Genomic DNA, 19,466 nt, shown 5'->3' with positions numbered 1-19,466 from the left:
CATCCTTTTTGCAGACACTGAGCTCAGAGATGCAATTACTTGCTCAAGGCCACACAGCCTGCAGTAGTAGAGTGAGGATTTGAGCTCACGAGTTCTGACTCCACAGCCTGCCTTCAGAATCACTAAACCTTGAGGGATTCAGTGAGAAAGAAAACCAGCACTCCCCCTCACCCCTCCAACACACACACACACACACACACACACACACACACCACCCCACCCCGCCCCCATTTCATGGAACTTACAACTTAGTTGGGGGAACAGACAGAAATCAGAAATTCATTCACTAGGCACCATGCGTCAGGCACCGTGTCAGGCACTGGGCTAGGGGCCAGGGAGGCCGTGGTGAAGAAGGTGGCCAAGGTTCCTGCTTGAATAAAGCTTGCCGAGGGGAAGAACATTAATCAAATAATCACACCACTAAATACATAACCGGGACAAGAAACATGAAGGAAAGGTGTGGGTTCTGCGACCTGCTAGCAGGGCACCTACTGCCCTGAAGAAGTGATGTGCTGAGCTGAGAGCTGAAAGATGACCAGGACTCACCCAGGCAAAGAGGCACTGATTTGCTCATTGACAAATGAAAGCGGTGTGTGTTTCCCATTCATGTTCTCCTCTTTTGTTACGCAGTTATAAATCCATAAATAACATACTGAATATAAGCTTTTACGACTTGCTTTCTAACTCCACGTTGTTTTTCAGCTCTTTGCATGTCACTACAGAGAGAAGGTTCTTTTAACTATGGAGGCTGTCACGCTACTGACATCTGCCACATGCACCGCAATTTATTGATCTGTAACCCCGCTGATGACACTTGGGTCGTTTCCAAATTTTCTCTCCTACAAACTGCCACAGCCAACATCCTCCAAACTCCATCCTCCATCCTCCACGTCTTTCAAAGCGCGTGCGTGTTAGAGTTCCCTGCGGAACGTGCCCGTGTTCTCTTCAATACTCGTCAACGTCATTTTGGTAGAGATGAGGAGAAAATAATTTTCTATTACGAAAAAGTTTACATTTTGTAAATGAATGAACTATAATAGGAAATGAAGCAAATTCATTTGCTAGTTTATTTACTCTGGCTGAAGCCAAAGTTAAGGTTCTAGAAAACATTTGCCATGGGGAACCAGGGAGATGGCTGAGGCTGACCCCAAGACCATGCAGGAACTCACCTCGGTGCTGCAGACACTCCTGCAGCCGATGCAAGGTGGATTTCAGACCATGTCTGACCACATCATTGCAAGAATTGATGTTATGAGTAGTCGCATTGATGATCTGGAGAAAAACATCGAAGACCTCATGACACAGGCTGGAGTGGAAGAACTGGAAGGTGAAAACAAGATACTGGCCACACAAAAGAGCTGAAGGTTGCTAATAATTTACACTGAAATCTGGAACACCATTTTTCCAAGCCAAGAGAAGACTGCATGGCTTTCTGCAGCTAACTACTATGTGTAGACAGGTTTGATATTATAAAATGTGCATTCTTATGACATACTATATAGTTAGTTTATAGAGTGATTTATCCCCAAGTGTCTTGAACGTGGTATCTTCACATCTTGAACTTTGGTCAATTGTGCTGTCAATTATTAAACACTAAAACTTTGGTGGTTCCCACATTAAAGAAAATAAAAATAAAAAACATTTGCCAAATGTTTCCCACTTTTCTGTAGACCTTGGTCTTTCTTCCACTTTCCAATTTTTCCAAGACAGACAGGTCTTAGGAGATACACCGAAAAGGCTCTAGATGGTGTGGTTTTGTAATCCCTTATTGCATAAACAGGACTCCATTCTGTGTTCCTGATCTCAGGATTTCAGCTGACCACCCTGCGGCCTTCAGGCTGTCTGGTCTCAGGGTTGGTGGCACCGCCATGGTTACACCACATAACCTGCAGATGCACACTCCCTGGAGACAGGTGGTACCTGGGAGGAACGGGTGGACCAGTTTGCATGTTGCCCATCTGTGAAGTGCCTCCTGAGAACACCTGATCTAGACAGAACCATATTTCCCATTGATCCCTGGAATGTGCTATGGCCCCTCCACCTGGCTCCAGGTGCACCTGTAAACTCCACATTCGAGGTTTCTAGAGTAGCAGGTCTGAGAGAGAAATCATCAACATTGACCCTGAAGTCTGTGAAGCCCATTGTGGTCTCTCTTTGGGGAGGAGGGTGCCCAGTTCTCAACAACCGCCCTTTTTCTGGAATTGTCCCTGATTCCCAGAACTGTGGTGAACCTGGCCAACTAGGACATGAAGGGTGAAAGGGACTCGAAGGCCAGACCTTACCACCTTCTCTACCAAATTCGTTCACTGGGCTCTCTCCATCATCCACTCTGTCAGGAGCTGAGCTGAGCCCGACTGGATTGAACAGAAAGCCCCACCCCAGGAGACAAGGCATCCGACCCAACAGCAGCTCTGAAACCTGCCACCAGGTGGCAGCACAGCTCCTGTTCTGGCCCTGGTCTCTCAGGCTTGGAGTCCAGTGGGACGCTGATCTGCAGACAGACCAAGCTTCGTGGTTCCTCTGCCCTGTCTCAACTGTATGATTCATCCTGCATCACCCCTCCTCCTCCGTCCCTATTAAAAAAATCTCTCCAGGCCGGGCGTGGTGGTTCATACCGGTAATCCTAGCACTCTGGGAGGCCAAGGCGGGCGGATGGTTTGAGCTCAGGAGTTCGAGACCAGCCTGAGCAAGAGCGAGATCCCCGTCTCTACTAAAAATAGAAAGAAATTAGCTGGACAACTAAAAATATATAGAAAAAATTAGCCGGGCATGGTGGCACATGCCTGTAGTCCCAGCTACTTGGGAGGCTGAGGCAGAAGGATTGCTTGAGCCCAGGAGTTTGAGGTTGCTGTGAGCTAGGCTGACACCACAGCACTCTAGCCCAGGCAACAGAGTGAGACTGTCTCAAAAAAAAAAAAAAAAAAAAAAAAAAAAAAAAACCCTAAAAAAGATCTGTCCAGCCAGATAAGATGCTGCAGTCAGTTGCAGCACCGGGCATCTCTTGTGCCCTCTGAGAGTGTGTGTTTCCAAAGGAGCCTGTTCCACCGCACTGGAGGCATAGGAGGGGGCTGCCAGGCGGCTCTGGAAACCCAAGAGGCCACATGAGGAGCCTCAGACCAGTATCCACCAGAGAGAGGACTTACAGAGCGCAATAAGGTGTCCCAGCCTCTGTCCCAGCATCTGCAGCCACAAGGCTCTGAACCGACTCAGTTTCACTCCCTGAAGCCACGGAGCTTGGGAAGCCCTTTTGCTGGAATTGCTCCAGAAAAAGATGGGGGCCCAAGGGTCAGCGGTCTGGGGCCACATGCCGAGCCCTGCCTTCTCCCTTCCCACCATTCCAGGCAGCCTTGACCTCACTGGCCTCAAACAAGGGTCCCAGACCCCCACACCTGATGGATCAGCACAGGGGTCCCCCTGCAAGGCCTGGATCTTGAGGCCACCACAGATCCATCCAATGGCCCTGGAATGCTCTTTCTGGCCTGGGTTCTTGTCCTTGACAACCTATCCCCAATCAGGGCAGACCAGCCCGTGTGGGAAGGTTAGCAAGGACAAGCCACAACCCTGCAGAGGCTGCCCAAAGCCTGAGGCCGGAAGCCTGAGGGCTGGCATGTTCCCAGCTCCACACTCTCGTGGCTCCCCAACAATCCCTTCAGTGCACACATCGCAATTGTAACTCCATGATACGTGTGCTCGTGTGGCCTTTTAACATCCTGCTACCCTCCTCACCTGCAAGCCCTGTGAAAAAAGGAACTGCATTCGCTCCTGCAACCCCTGCATTGAGCACAGTGCCTGACACATAGTAGGTGCTCGGAAAATAACGGTGGAGTAAGTAAAAGAATAAATGGATATCTTCCCAGAGGAGACCTTCAAATACTTGTAAAATGTTTTACAATTTACAAAGCATTCCCCACGGTGATCCCATTCCATTCTCCCCACCAACCTATGGAGTCGATACTGTTACCATCCCCACAATACAGTGTATTCATTTTCTATCCCTATAACAACAAATGACCACAAACTTAGCTGCTAAAACAATACAAGCTTTTTACCTTACAGCTCTGGAGGTGAGAGTCCAACACAGGTCCCCTGGGCTAACATCAAGGTGCCAGCAGGGCCGCGTTCCCTCCGCAGGCTCCCAGGAGAATGTGTCCTTCCTCCGGTTCCAGAGGCCACCACGTTCCTTGTCTTATGGCCCCGACTCCAGCCTCAAAGCCGGGATCGCTGTCTGTCTCCGACTGAAGCCAGGAGAGGTTCTTCGCACTTACGGACTCGGGTGATCAGATTGGGCCCACCCAGCTGGCCCAGGGTCACCTCCCCATCTCAAGGCTGCAATTTTAATCACATCTGCAAAGGACCTTTTGCCATGTAAGGTAACATAGTCACAGGTTCCAGGAATTAGGACATGGACATCTTGGGGCGGGGGTATCCTGTCTGGCACACACAGAGTCAGAAACAGAGAGGTGAATTAACTGGCCCACCTCACCCAGCTTGCGACTGGGAAAGTGAGGTTCAAAGCCGAGTCTTTTGGGCTACAGAATCAGGGCTCTTTCTCCCCTTATTGCCCATGATCTCCAGATGCCTTTTCAGGAGCCAGAAGAGAAGGACACATGGGCCCAGTCCCCTTAGAGTAAATACACATTTTTATTTATGTTTTTAAAAAAGAAAGAAAGAAAAGGAAAGATGTGCTTTTGTCCAGACAGTGGGATCATGTGGGGAAACTTTCTCTTTATTTCCCTTTATTATCACCATTTTAACATAATACAACTAGGGGAAAAAAGGATTAACCCACCTCATTGGCTGGGGTGGGGCCGGGGCGGGGGGGGGGACGGGGGGGGGTTGCCGAGACCTGTTGCCTCTGCAATTAAACAAATGGCCAGCAGATGGCGCAGCAGGCTCATAGCAGGCTCATAGCAGGCTCATAGCAGGTTCTCCGCGGGAACAACCTTTCCAGTGGAGGTGGGGGTGGCAGATGTAAAGGAGGATTTTCCCTTCTCTTCTGCAAAACCCGCTCTAGGACGAAATACCCAGAGAGGCTCCAGCAGGGTAAGGCAAGAGCATAAAGACCAGGGGCCCCCAGCCTCAGGACAGCCAGTGTTGGGAGCCTGCTCTGCCTCATGCCCCACCCCCTGAGCATAAGGACCAGAGGTCAGGCCTGCAGGAATTGAGGGAGGGGATGAGGCTTGGTGGCAGGGCAGCAGAAGGCATGCCAGGCATAGTAGCACATGCCTGTAATCCTAGTACTTTGGGAGGCCAAGGCGGGAGGACGGCTTGAGGCCAGGTGTTTGAGACCAGACTGGGCAACATAGCAAGACCCTGTCTCCACAAAAGAATAAAAATTAAAAAACCAGCTGGGTGTGGTGGTACACTCCTATAGTCCTAGCTACTTGGGAGGCTGAGCCAGGAGGATTGCTTGTGCCCAGGAGTTGGAGGTCACAGTGAGCTGTGACAGAGCAAGACCCTGTCTCTAAAAAAAAAAAAAAAAAAAAAAAGAAGGCAGGAGCAGTTGGGTTGCAGGACACCAGGACACTTAAGATGGCCCAGCACCTTACACACTTTGTCGTGCATTTATCATTACATCTCATTGTCTCTGAACTGGCTGGGAAGAGAGCAACATAGTTTTTGAATCTCTCCAAATTCCCACATAAAAATAAGCAGGTCAAATAAGCAAAAGCAAAATCCACAGACAATGTTTGCTTCAAAATTAGGCAATAAGGTCTCCCCGTGAACACCAAAACATGAGTCGAAGCACGCAAGCCTCCAGTAGCCACTGCATGTTATCAGATGCCTCTTAGGATTCCCCCTGCGACGCTGTCCCTGGGTTGGCTTCTGGCCCTTGGTGCCCCATCCACTGGCCAGCAGAGGGAAACAAGGGGGTGTCTGATGAACCTGAGAACAAGAGAATCCCAAAAGAGCCAGCAGGTATTTGCTGGAACACACAGAGGGACCATTTGAGAAGAGCAACTGAAACTGGGAGGTTCTTGCCTAGTCCTGTAGCAGGTAAGTACAGGAGCCTGCAAGGCCTCGGGCGCTGGAGCAGTTGAACGCTCTGAACTCTCAACACTAACCCACTGGGGTTCCCTTCCAGGACGGGCAGGGTCCCACACCCCTGACAGTGGGCTCAAAATGGGGCAGGACCAGGACAATCAAAAAGAAGGAAGCAGAAGATCCAGATAAAAGAGGAGGGAGGAAGTTGAGACAGGAAACCTCAGAAAGCAGGCCACCATATTTTTGTACACCACATGGAAACCACAAGAGAGGGTGCTCTTGAAGTTAGCGATGCCATCCTGCACAGCTCGTCCTTCAAGTTTAGGAAAACTAATTTTACATAAAAATGAGCAACAGAAAAGTCTTGATGCCAAATCCCATACAAAGTTAATTTAAGCAAAAGGAGAACACGGAGCAAAAAAGCACCCTACAAACAGAAAAAGCACGCCAGCAAGACGGGTCTCAGAACAGATCAAAACTGTAAACTTCTATTTCGAAATGACCTAAAAGGCATTTTTTAATTATGCAAGATGTGAAAGAAGAACATAACTCAGGATTAAATGATCATGTAAATAAGGTGACAGAACTGAGGAAAAAAAAACTAGAAATATAAGGGGAAAAATCATTTTAGAAATTAAGACTAACTAGAAGGAACACAAGAGCAAATTAACCCAACCTTAAGATAATGACTTAAAACAAAATGGAAACAAAGGAAGAAATATTTTAAATCAACAAGAAATGAAGAAGGGATTTTCTAAAATATTCTAGAGAAAGTGGCAGATTTTGAAATGAGGCAAAGAAGTTCCAACCTGTACATAATATGAGTCCCTGAAGAAGAAGAAAGCCAAAGCCAAGAGAACAAACACTAAAAACAGTAATTCAAGAAAACTTAGGGAAGTTTTAAAAAATTCAAATTACATATTGAAAGAACATACTGAAAATATCAACCCAGTGTAATAAGACATCTTCAAAACACATTCTAATAAAATTCAAGGAAAGAGGACAAAAAAATCCTTCAGGCCTCTAGGCAAAAAAATAAATACTGACTTACAAGCAAAAATAAATTAGATTATTATCAGACTATTCAAGAGTAATGCTTTATAGCGGAAGAAAATGAAGTAACATATTTAAGATGTTCAGAACAAAGAATATGTTAATAATTTTATGTCCAGCAAAACTGACTTGAAAATATCATGGGCATAGGAAAATAGTTATTCACATGAAAGAACTTAGAATATTGTTCTGATGAGTCTTTCCTGAAGAACCTATTAGAGAAAAAGCTTTAGACAATCAAAATCATTAGAGAAAAAAAATAAAAGGCCTGGTAGTGAATATTAAATATATAGTTACTTGCACAACTAAGACTAAATAGAAATTGCAAAGGAGAAAATATAGCATGCAATGGCTATATGCTCTGACAATGTAGCTACAAGATCACTTTTAAAATATGGATAATATGAACAGCACGTGATAAAAAAAAAACCCAAACTATTTCCAGTAATTATGTTGTTGTTTTGTGTTGTATGTTGCTAGTGGTATCACAGTTTTCATTTTGAGACTGTTATGTTTATAACGTGGCTAAAGAAAATAAGTAATGACAGAATATTCTAATTCTATCATCACCTATATCCTTGAGGATCTGATTTGCAATACGGAAGAAAGGATAGAAGTCATATAGAAGAGATGAAGGAGAGATGTCATACAAAGGAGATGAAGTGAAAATCCTAAATATGAATTGGAATTATCAGTATGAACACAGGGTGCCGTCCTGGTTTCTGGCTGAAAGCCTTGTGTGTGATAAAATATGTTTCCTAATGGTCACACCAGTAGCAATGTGCATCCGTAGCACCCAGATAGTGGTCATGAAATCCCATTTCCCATTTAAAAATGAAAAGGCTTCCTGGAGAAAAGGCCGATTCCAGGTCTGGAGCAGCAAATGATGATTGGAGATGAATCTGGTTCCCCTTGTCATGCAGAAAGCTAGGCAGCTCCCAGAGATGACTAGGGTTATATCCAAAGGACTTGAGAGCCAACTTGAAGAGGCTCTCCATAGCCAAGCATGGGACCATTTGAGCTTCATAAAAAACAATTCTTGTAACCGATTATAATCCATCAAATATGTTTAAATCCTAGAGCTCGTAATGATATTTAATAAAATGACTTGGTCTCCGAAGAATGATGAAGCAATTAATTCTCTCGAAAATTGTAAATAAAAGGAAAGAATGGAGCATTTCTCTTGCCTTTCTTACATGAACTGCACCACTCTGTAAGCAACAAAGAGTAGATAAGGGAATTGTCACTCTTCTAAAAGTATTCCTACTCATGAATGAGAAAGAAAAGGTAGCGTTGGGATGTTATCACTTCGCAGCCCTCAATGAATGAACGGACTAACCAGCAGCTGCCCACGTAGAAAGAGGCATCACCCGGCAGTATGTGTCTCCAGATGAAAAAACACAAGCCCACCGAGAACCCAGCAGAAGAGATTGAACCCAAGACTGATCAAGCCTCTGGATCCAGCTGCCGATCTGCGGGAAGCACAGAGGACAGAGGAACACACGAAGCTGCATGGTAAGGATGTCGTCAGCAAAATCCAGACAGTGGGAAACTCTACAAGCTAAACAGATCACTAGTAAGGAAAACGGGTAGATAGAGGGGAATCTATAGATTAAAAGAGACTTTAAAGATGAATTTTTTAAACGGGCAAGTCTAAACAATAGTATCTAGGAAGACGCACATGAGGAAACAAAGTATTGCAAGAAAGTGATTACTCTAAAAGCAATTGTGGGCAGGGGGCAGCTCACACCTGTAATCCGAGCACTCTGGAAAGCCAAGGTGGGAGGATTGCTTGAGGTCAGGAGTTCAAGACCAGGCCGAGCAAGAACGAGACCCTGTCTCTACGTAAAATAGACAAATTAGTAGGGTATAGTGGCAGGTGCCTGTAGTCCCAGCTGCTCTGGAGGCTGAGGCAGAAGGATCTCTTGAGCCCAGGAGTTTGAGGTTGCTGTGAGCTAGGCTGACGCCACTGCACTCTTCCCCGGGGGTGGGGGGGGACAGAGCAAGATTCTGTCTAAAAAAAAAAAGAAAGAAAAAGTAATTGTGAGGGAGTGGGAGGGGACTAAGGCTGGGAGAGGCATTTGCAGGGAGTTGTGGGGGGTGCTTGCCAAGTTCTATTTCTTAACTTGGACAGTGGTTACAAAGATGTTTGCCTTGTGATAACTTATTAAGCCAACTTTTGTGTGGTTTTCTTTATCTATGTTTATTTTACAATAAAAAAGGGATTTAAAAAAAAAAGTTGACATGACTGAATGAATGAGCAACTCTAGTAGGTCTCACTGTTCTCTTTTGACAGATGACAAGGGGAAAACTCAGAGAGGAGAGCAGTTTGCTCGGGGCCACACAGCTGCTAAGCTGCCCAGCTGGGCATGAAACCCCAGTGAGGTTCATCTGTTCACTCAGCAAACAGTTGCCAACACCCGCTGAGTTTACTGCTAGGGAAACAGCTGAGTTGAAACAGCCTGACTTCCCGTCCACCTGTCCTGCATGGGTGGGAGGAGGGGTGGGACATGCAAAGGACACTTGCTGGTCTTGGTACCCCGCAGGGCACAGCCACAGCATGCCCCAGGGCTCGTCCCCTACGCAATGCCCACGTGGTGTTCTCAGAAGCAGCAGCCAAGCCCGTGCCCTCACTCCTGACTCTGAGATGAAAATGCATTTGAATTCACCAGACCCTCTGATGAAGTTTCACTTCCCTTTCTCAGCACCTCCCCGACTATTCTGTCCCCTACAGAGGGAGAAAGGCCTGGAAAAAAAAGGTCTCTGCCTGAAACTAGGAAGTCAGCGTGACCCTCCCAATACCCTGCCCGGGGAGGAGGGCACGGATGAGCTGGGGCAGATCGGAAGGAGATGAAACTGGGCTGTCACCTCTGCAGGCTGGAACCGCCTCCTCTATCTGCCGTGTTTTCTGGCATCCCCAGCGCCTGACATTTGGCCTTGTAGAAAGCAGAACCACCATACGTGTTTGTTGAATGAATGAGCAAAGGAAGGACTGAATGAATGAATTTAATGTATCATTTTATCTATTTCACATAGAGTCCAAAGCTCAGTTAATACTTTAAAACTACTATATCAGCTTTCATTCTAAAGCAGACGTTACAATGATGTCTACCCCTGGGTCATTGGGAAAATTAAACAAGTTAATGAATGTAAAACACTTAGGCCAGTGCCTGGCACTCACTAAGCGCTCATCAGCTACTCATGAGAGTAGGTCATCCTGCACAATGTGGGGTTAGGGGTCAGTGTGGCACATGGGTTGGAGCTCAAGGGGAGGATGGAGCTAAAATTTAGTATGAGGTTAGGATTAAAGGACCAGTTTGTGGCCAGTCAGCAGTCAGATTTCTTAATTAACTCTCTATTTGTTTATTTATGCCCCACATTGTTCTAGAAGGATTCAAGGCATCTTTTAGGAATATCAACTGCAGAAATCAAGAAAGAGAAGATAAAAGTTGCTATGGACTGAATGTTTGTGTCTCCCCAAAATTCATTTATTGAAGCCTAGTCCCCAATGTGATGATATTAAGTGGTGGGACCTTTGGGAGGTGATTAGGTCATGAGGGTGGAGCCCCCCTGAATGGGATTAGTGTCCTTATAAGAAAAGACACAAAAGAAGTCTCTCGATAGATGGATAGATAGATATAGAGATATATCTTCCCCTCTCTGTGATGTGACTAAACAACAAGAAAACAGCCATCTGCAAGCCAGAAAAAAGTGTCCACACCAGATACCGAGCCTGCCAGAGCCTTGAGAACCGTGAGAAGTAAATTTCTGTTGTTTAAGCCACCCCGTCTACGGTATTCTGTTACAGCCGCCCGAGCTGACTGAGACAGAAGTGGGTGCAGTGCTTGCCGAGGGCATTCACGTTGGCCCTCTCAGCACAGAGCGGCAATTGGGCACCAAATCCCAGGACTCACTGGTCACTCTGAAGGTCACACTGACAGCTCAGGGTTGAGTAAATCATGCCTCACAGAGTTCTGGTGAAGATCCCATGAATTCACCCAAGTAAAGTGTTGGACATAGTAAGTTCCTAATAAATGTTTGCTGCTATCATCAGCACCCAGGGCTGGGCAGTGACAGCCTGGTTTTGAATGTACAGTGAGCAGTGGGGACCAGTGTTTTCTCACTGGCCAGACTAGCGCACCCTCTCCCCGTGAGCAACCCTGGGGTCAGAGCCAGAGGAAGTGGATGTTCAATAGCCAAACCCATTCCCTGGGGGCCACCCTGACCAGCAGCTCTGGGGATACTGGAAGCCTGTTGGCTCTGACCCTTCTCCTCAGAATGTGCCTGGACAGGCTCTGGTTGCTCTGGGCCCTGACTGACCAAACCCCAGCCCCCAGGACACCTCTTTCCTTTATGGAGCCAAATATGAAATTTGGCCTGATGAGGAGGAATCGTCCATAAGGTGTATTTCTTTTTTCTTTTTTTTTTTTTTCCCAGACAATGTCTCACTCTGTCACCCGGGCTAGAGTGCCATGGTGTCATAGTACCTCATTGCAGCCTCGAACTCCTGGGCTCAAGCGATCCTCCTACCTCAGCCTCCCAAGTAGCTGGGGCTACAGGCCTGCATCACCACGCCCAGCTAATTTCTTTATTTTTTGTAGACAGTCTCACTCTTGCTCAGGTTGGTCTCCTATTCCTGGCCTCAAGCAATCCTCCCTCCTCAGCCTCACAAAGTGCTGGGATTACAGGCCTGAGCCACCTTGCTCAGCCAACGAGGCATATTTCAAATGCTGAGCGTGTGTGTGTGCATGTGTGTGTGCGCATGCACGTGTGTTGGAGGAGTTGTATTCATGTTCTATTGCTGCTGCAATGATTTACCCCTCTGTAATGATTATTTTATAGTTCTGCAAGTCAGAACTGAGCTAAAACCAAGGAGTCGGCAGAGCTGCTTTCCTCCTGGAGGCTCTAGGGTAGAATCTGTTCCTTGCCTGGTCCAGCTTCTCAGGCTGCCCACATTCCACGGTTCACAGCCTTCATCCTTCCTCAGGCCAGCAATGGCATCACTCCGACCTCCGATTCTACTGTCGCATCTCCTCCTCTGACTTTGACCCTGCCTTCCTCTTAGAAGGGCCCTGGGCCCAGCTGGATAATCCAGGATAATCTCCCCATCTCAAGATCCTTAACTTCATCACACCTGCAAAGTCCCTTGTGCCATGTTGAGGTGACATATTCACAGGTTCCAGGGATTAGGCTGCAAAATATTTTTGAGGGCCCATTATTCTGCCTACCCCGGGGACCTAGTGTTGTAAACTCCTAAGGTGCTGTGAATCTCCTGCCCTCTGCTCTACCAAAAAGGGGGGACTTTGGAACCGAGAAAACAGCCCCATTTCTCAGTTCAAAAGAATTGTTAGCAAAATGTCCTATCAGGAGATGAAGAAAAGAAGTTGGATAATCCAAATGAACCCTCTGGATCTTTCCAGAGTAAACGAGATATTATGTTCACCTCTCTGTGGTCCCAGCGTTCACCTGTGATGCCAGCCAAGGGCCAGGGTAGCAGCCGGCATCAGGATTCACCTGCTGCGGGAAATCCAGGCCATGAAGGACCTTGCCTCTCCTTCCTGCCCACCTGTGACCAGAGAGATAATTTCTTTACCTCCTGAGATGTTCCAAAGAAGCAATGACCTGGGGACCATTTTGAGTCTTCCAGCTCTCCGGAAAGTATAAAATGGATCCCAAATGCAATGGCGTGCCCAGCGTCCCAGATCCATGTCCCCCGCCAGGCCCCAATTCCCACTTTATCTGACCTGCTGGCTCTGGGCCTGGACTCCTGGCCGTGGACACAGGGCAGGAAGGTCTCCTTGATGAGGCACAGACGCTCAGGAGACTGTCCAGCTGCCAGGCCGTGGAAGCCACCGCAGCTGGGAACCAATCAAGCACCACTCTTGTAAAAACAGTTCCTTCAGCTAAAAGTCATAAATGTCCTCCTGTTGGAATGACAGGTTGATTTTTGCCTCTGCTTACAGGAAACATGTATGTAGAAAGTGGTGAATCCTCATAGTCTAAAGGGGGAAGTTGGTCAAATACCAAGATCAGAACCTGGTATATTAATCCCTGGGCAGAAGTGTGGAGAGGAGGATGCTGGGGAATGGAGACCCCACTAGGGACCCCATCAAGCCCAGGTTACAATCAAATATTGGTGTCCTGGAAGCTGTTCTGTCTCCACCTGGAGTCTTTGCACTTCTCTACTCTGAACAGGCTGGGCTGACCCCAGCATTTAACTCTCAAAGATAGCCTTATTATTCTCATTTCCATGTCCCTGAGATGGTCACCTAAAGAACTAACAATTTAAGACTAAAAATGTAAAAATTGGCAAGATAAAGAAATAGGGACAAAGGGGAAATGGAAGAAGGAAAGCTAAGAGCAATCAGGGATGAGGTTGATACAAGCAACGAAGTTTACAGAGTCCTAGGTACTTGGAAACCGTGGGCCACAAATCTGACCCTGAGCTTCCTAGCAGCCATTCTGAAAAGGGAAATATGATCCATCGCATGATTCATAAGTCCTGTCAGCTAAAAGCAAAACAGTTTCCCCCAAAGAAAATACCTATTCCTATTATTAGGACATAGAAGAAATTTCTTCTGTGGCTCACAGAGAGGCCACTGGGCAGAATGAATAAACACTGTCCTCAGCAAGATCCTGACAGTAAATCCAGTAGCCAGTTTCCTAGGGTGTTTCTTATAATTCTCCTCGATGAAGGCCAATGGTATAATGCTGAACCCAAGTTTAGCAAAAAGTTACTTCCTGGTGAATCCTCCAAGGATAAGTACTACAAAATACCTGTTCTGATAAGAGTTACTAAGAATAAGCAGGTAAGCGGTAGAAGTAATCCTTTGTGAGTTTGTAAGTTTGGGAGATTTATATAATAAATTTTTGCCAAAATAACTAAAATCTTTTCATTGGGTTTTAGAAGTGTTGAGCTGGATCTCTTCTCAATGTTATAATAACAATAAGCTAGGCCAGGCGTGGTGGCTCACACCTATAATCCTAGCACTCTGGGAGGCCGAGGCAGGAGGATCACTCAAGGTCAGGAGTTCCAGACCAGCCTGAGCAAGAGCGAGACCCCATCTCTACTAAAAATAGAAAGAAATTAGCTGGACAACTAAAAATATATATAGAAAAAAATTAGCCGGGCATGGTGGCAAATGTCTGTAGTCCCAGTTACTCGGGAGGCTGAGGCAGAAGGATTGCTTGAGCCCAGGAGTTTGAGGTTGCTGTGAGCTAGGCTGACGGCACGGCACTCTAGCCTGGGCAACAGAGCAAGACTCTGTCTCAAAAAGAAAAAAAAAAAAAAAAAAAGATAGCAGGGCCAGTTCCGTTAAAATCACTTCTATGTAATAATGATAAAATCAGTACACCTGCATATAAGATCATCTGCATTGCAGTGATATTATCAGTACACACCATCCTGAAAGTCGAAAATGGAAAAGACAGAAAGCCTATAATGAATAATGTGAGAGTGTGGAGCCATCAGAATTTTCATACCCTGGGTGGGGCATGTAAATTGGTACAACCGCTTCAGAAAACTATTTGTTAGCATCTACTGAAGCGAAACAAATATCTACCCCATAACCCAGCAATTTCACGTCTAGGTAAAGAAATACCTACCAATGTTCACCAACAGACACATACTACAAGATCCAGCACTATTTATAATAACCTCCAGCTGGAAATACATAAATGCTCATTGACAATAGAATGGATAACCGAATTGTGGTATAAATTCACACAATGAAATAAATACAGTCATCCCTCAGTGTCTGTGGGGGATTGGTTCTAGGATTCCCATGGATACCAAAATCTACAGAGGCTCAAGTCCCTGATATAAAAATAGCGTAGTATTTGCATATAACCTACGCTCATCCTTCTATATATTAATACTTTAACTCATCTATAGATTATTTATAATACCTAATATAATGTGAATACTATTAAACAGTTGCTATGCTGTATTGTCTGGGGAATAATGACAAAAAAAAAATGTCTGTACATGTTCAGCACAGAGGCAATTTTTTCCAAATATTTTCAATCCGTGGATGGTTGAATCCATGAATGTAGAATCCAAGGATGCAGAGGTGTACTAGATACCAATTACTAGAACAATCAACAACTATACATAGCAATATGGATGAATTTCACCAACATAATGTTGAGCAAGAGAAGCAGACGCCAAAAAGTATATACAGTATGATTTCAAATACGTAGAAGTATAAAAACAGACAAAACTAATATATGCTGATAGAAGTCAGGATAACTTTGGGGAGCTGGTGAGTAGAAGGGAGTATGAGAAGGCTTCCGGGGTGCTGGCAATGAGTGTTGGTGACATGGATGTGTTTAGTTTGTGAAAATTCTTGTGATATGGGCACTTTTCTGAATATACATTACACTTTAATAAGCCTTTTAAGTGGGATCAAGTCATTACAGTACGTATTTAAAATTAGTTAGGGATGTTGTTCAAAGAAAGGAGGTCTCAGTATGACGAGGGTTAGGGCCCATTCTGTGGCCAGAAGGAGTATGGGCTCAGCCAGGATAAGGTTCCAAGTGGATCCGAGGTCAAAACTCATCTGTGGCCGGATCAGGGCTCAGGCTGGCGGGAGGCCCAGTCCTCCCAAGCGTGACTGCTGCCATTCCAGGGTCCAACCACTTGATGTCTCCACTCGACAAATTGCCGAGCGAGGAGACCAGGCTGCACAGAGCTGCCTGGAGCCAGACCGGCCCTGAGCTGGGCTAGGTTGGAGGTCACAGCGCAGGGAGGGACCCGCAAACGCCAGAGAATGAATCTGAGTGGCAGCGGAGCTGGCTGGTCTGGGCCCAGGGAACAGGGGGCAGCTATGGAGACCACAGAGGCAAGCACAGCTCAGAAGTCCCAGCTTTGTCCCTGTCTTGGCAGCACTGGCAGCATTCAATGCCTAATGAGCAACTCCTCTGGGCCAGGCACTGCGGATTCCACCACGGTGGGCCAGTGGGGCACAGCTCCTGGCTTCACGGAGCTCACAGTCAGGCGCACACCTCCCCTCCCCGCCCTCTGCCGGCACAGCGCTCACAGCTCCCTCCAACCCAGAAGAACCTCTGGTATTAGAATCTGCACCCCCTACGGGTTTCTTTGGAGATATGATCTCACTCTGTGGCCCAGGCTAGAGCGCAGTAGTGCGATTATAGCTCACTCCAGCCTCAAACTCCTGGGCTCAAGTGATTCTCCCGCCTCAGCCTCCTGAGTAGCTGGGACTACAGGTGTGTGCCATCACACCCAGATAATTTTTGTGTTTTTTGTAAAGATGGTGTCTCACTATGTGGCTCAAGCTGGTCTCGAACTCCTGGCCTCAAGCAATCCTCTCACCTCGGCCTCCCAAAGTACTAGGGTTATAGGCGTGAGCCCTTTTCTTGTTTGTTGTCTATCTCTCCCTCTAGGGTGGATGTCCAAGGAGCAGGAGCCTCATCTGGTGTCCTCAGGGGCAGGGCCGGAGTAGATAACTAAGAGATATTCGTTGAATGGAACTTGGATAGCAACGAGGTGGTCGCATCATCCCTGCAGAACCACGCAGAACAGAGCAGGGGGGCTTCCTCTGGGTCTGGAGCCCCCAGTTCCCCAGACCGTGCAATTCTGGAGGAAGCCTTTGACAGGGCTGCTTGTGGGGTGGTGTGGGCACCTGAGTAGGACCAAGAGCTGGTGGTTTCAGGGCCAGGAGGGCTGCAGGGTAGAAGGTGCTGTCAGCCCAGCTCACAGACAATGAGCAGTTCCACTTCCCCCTTTTCAAAAGTAAACACCATGAGGGAGGGAAGGGACAGGCTTTTGTGCCACCCTTTGATGGGCCCAGGGACCTGGCTATTACAAACAGGAAATAGGAGCCAGCAGAGACTCAGTAGAACCAGCTGGGGTTGCCCTGTCTACTGCCAACTCCAGGGAGCTTCCCAGCCACCCGTAAACCGGCCTCGGCAGGTGACGAAGGACAAAGAGACCAGCTGGTTTGGGGCCTGCTGGGGCCCTGGGAAGGAGACCTGGGGAATGAGGCAGGGCACGACTTTGGAGAAACAGGTTGAAGGGAAGGGGATGGAAGAGCTGGAGCTGCAGCGGGTGCTCCCTGGAAGAGGAAGGAGGGAACAAGAGCCTCAGACACAGACTTGAATGGCCACATGGATGTAGGCAGCTGTCCAGGACCTTCAGAGAACCAGTTTGGGCCCATTTCATTGGGCATCAGAGATGGGGTTACTAGGATAAGCCTCTAGCCCAGTGTCTACACCCTACCCCCCCCCCATGCATATCCGGTCAACATTTCCAGCACTGTCCAATAGAACCTTCTGCAACTGTGGAAATTTCTTTAGCTAAGTTTTCCAACATGGTAGCCACTAGCCTCACGTAGCTGGTGGCTACCATATTGCACAGCACAGCTTTAGACCCACATGTAGAGTAAGCAAAGCTGCCTCCCAGTATTTCTTTTTCGCCCCTCTCCTTCCACTCTTTCACATCCTCTTCTCTTCTTGTGCCTCAGCCAATAACTGATTGTAATGGGTTTGAATTTCACAGGCCGTAAGCTCACGTAAAACAAATATATAAAATACCTTATTTACCTATAAATTTCATTTCTATCTCAGCCTCCTGAGTAGTTGGGACTACAGGCACGTGCCACGACACCCAACTAATTTTTCTATTTTTAGTAGAGACGAAGTCTCGCTCTTGCTCAGGCTGGTCTCCAACTCCTGAGCTCAAGTGATCCTCCCACCTCAGCCTCCCAGAGTGCTAGGATTACAGGCGTGAGCCACGGTGCATGGCCCAACGCTTTATTCTGAAAATTGGTAAAAGAAAGGAAAGAATCAAGCACTTTTCCTACTTTTCCTGTATGAACCATATCTTATTGTAACCAAATAATTGGTTAGAAGAAGTTTCTCTTCATAGAATTATTTCAGCTAATAAATGAGAAAAAAAATTGAAGAATTAGAATTTTACATTTTATATTTTATGTCCTTTTAATAGCACAATAGATCTAGGCCATAATTGTCAATGGCTAGGCATCGCACGGAATGTGAGATGAAAATACGGAATGTGCTTTGTGGTGGAGGTACACAACATCACCTATGATGTATTCTTGCTAAAAACATTTATCCTGACTCTATTAAGATACTAGTGACATGAAATAAAGAGATCAGAGGAGTGTGTTAAACGACACCACAGGGATGCAAATCAGCAAACTCTAGAATTTAGGAACTCTATGAGACAAATACTTTATTTCTTCAATAAACTAATAGAAGACAGAAAAGGGAAACTTCTCCAATTCCTGCCTATTCCACCTTGCACACTTAAAAAGGAGAGAAAGGGCAAGCCTATAGATTAAAAGGGATTTAATTATTATCAATCAATGCGATATGTGGACCTTGTTTGAATCTTGATTCAAACAAATACATTACATTTTTAAAAATTATACAACAATTGGGCATATTTAAACACTGGATGTTGAGTAATATTAAGAATTTGTTGTTGATTTTTTTAAGTGTAATAATGATATTGTGGTTACATGTTTAAAATTCCTATCTTTTAGAGACACATACAGAACCGTTTACAGCTAAAATAATATGATGTTTGAGATTTGCATTGAAATAATTCCACAGAAGAGGAGTGTAGATGGGCATATAATGAAATAAGTTTTTCCATGAGTTGATAACTGTAGAAGCCAGGCAATGGCTATATGGGGGCTCATTATATTATTCTCTTTACTTTTGGATATACTTAAAATTGTCTATAATAAAAAGTTTTCGGGCCAGGCACGGTGGCTCATGCCTATAATCCTAGCACTTTGGAAGGCCGCTTAAGGCCAGGAGTTGAAGACCAGCCTGGGCAACATAGCGAGACCACATCTCTACAAAAAAAAAAAAAAAAAAAGTTTTAAGGATAAAAGCTTATATTAACTTATTTTCATGCTTTCTGCATTTTTGCTGTGAAAACCATCTCCAAGGCCAAAGGAATCTGAAAAAGGTGATGAGATAAAAGGCATTGTACAAAAAAAAATTGCATTGGTTAATACTTCAAACTACATAGAAACAGACACTTAGACCAATGGAACAGACTAGAGACCAGAAAAAAATCCACGCATCTACAGCCCAACTGATTTTCAACAAAGGTACCAAGAATACACACACTGGGGGAAAGGACAGTCTCGTCAATAAATGGTACTTGAAAAACTGGATGTCCACGTGCAGAAGAATGAAACTAGACCCCCCTCTCTCACCATATATGACAATCAACCCAAAATGGACTAAAGACTTAACTGTAAGACCCCTAACTGTGAAACTGGTAAAAGAAGGCACAGGGGAAATGCTCTTGACATTGGTCTGGGCAAAGATCTTTTGGATAAGACCTCAAAAGCACAGGCAACAAAAACAAAAATAGACAAATGAGATTACATCAAACTAAAAAGTTTCTGCACAGCAAAGGAAACAAT

General features: G+C 45.9%; 1 pseudogene; it reads left to right on the top strand.

Annotated features, from left to right (window-relative positions):
• The first annotated feature begins 1,131 nt into the window (after nt 1-1,131).
• Nucleotides 1,132-1,561, top strand: LOC138401061 (heat shock factor-binding protein 1 pseudogene; annotated as a pseudogene).
• Nucleotides 1,562-19,466: the final 17,905 nt, after the last annotated feature.

Source organism: Eulemur rufifrons, chromosome 20 (genome assembly GCF_041146395.1).
Source record: "Eulemur rufifrons isolate Redbay chromosome 20, OSU_ERuf_1, whole genome shotgun sequence".
Classification (NCBI taxonomy): domain Eukaryota; kingdom Metazoa; phylum Chordata; class Mammalia; order Primates; family Lemuridae; genus Eulemur; species Eulemur rufifrons.
Note: the sequence above shows the minus strand (reverse complement) of the source record. Positions and strands in the feature narration are given on the sequence as shown.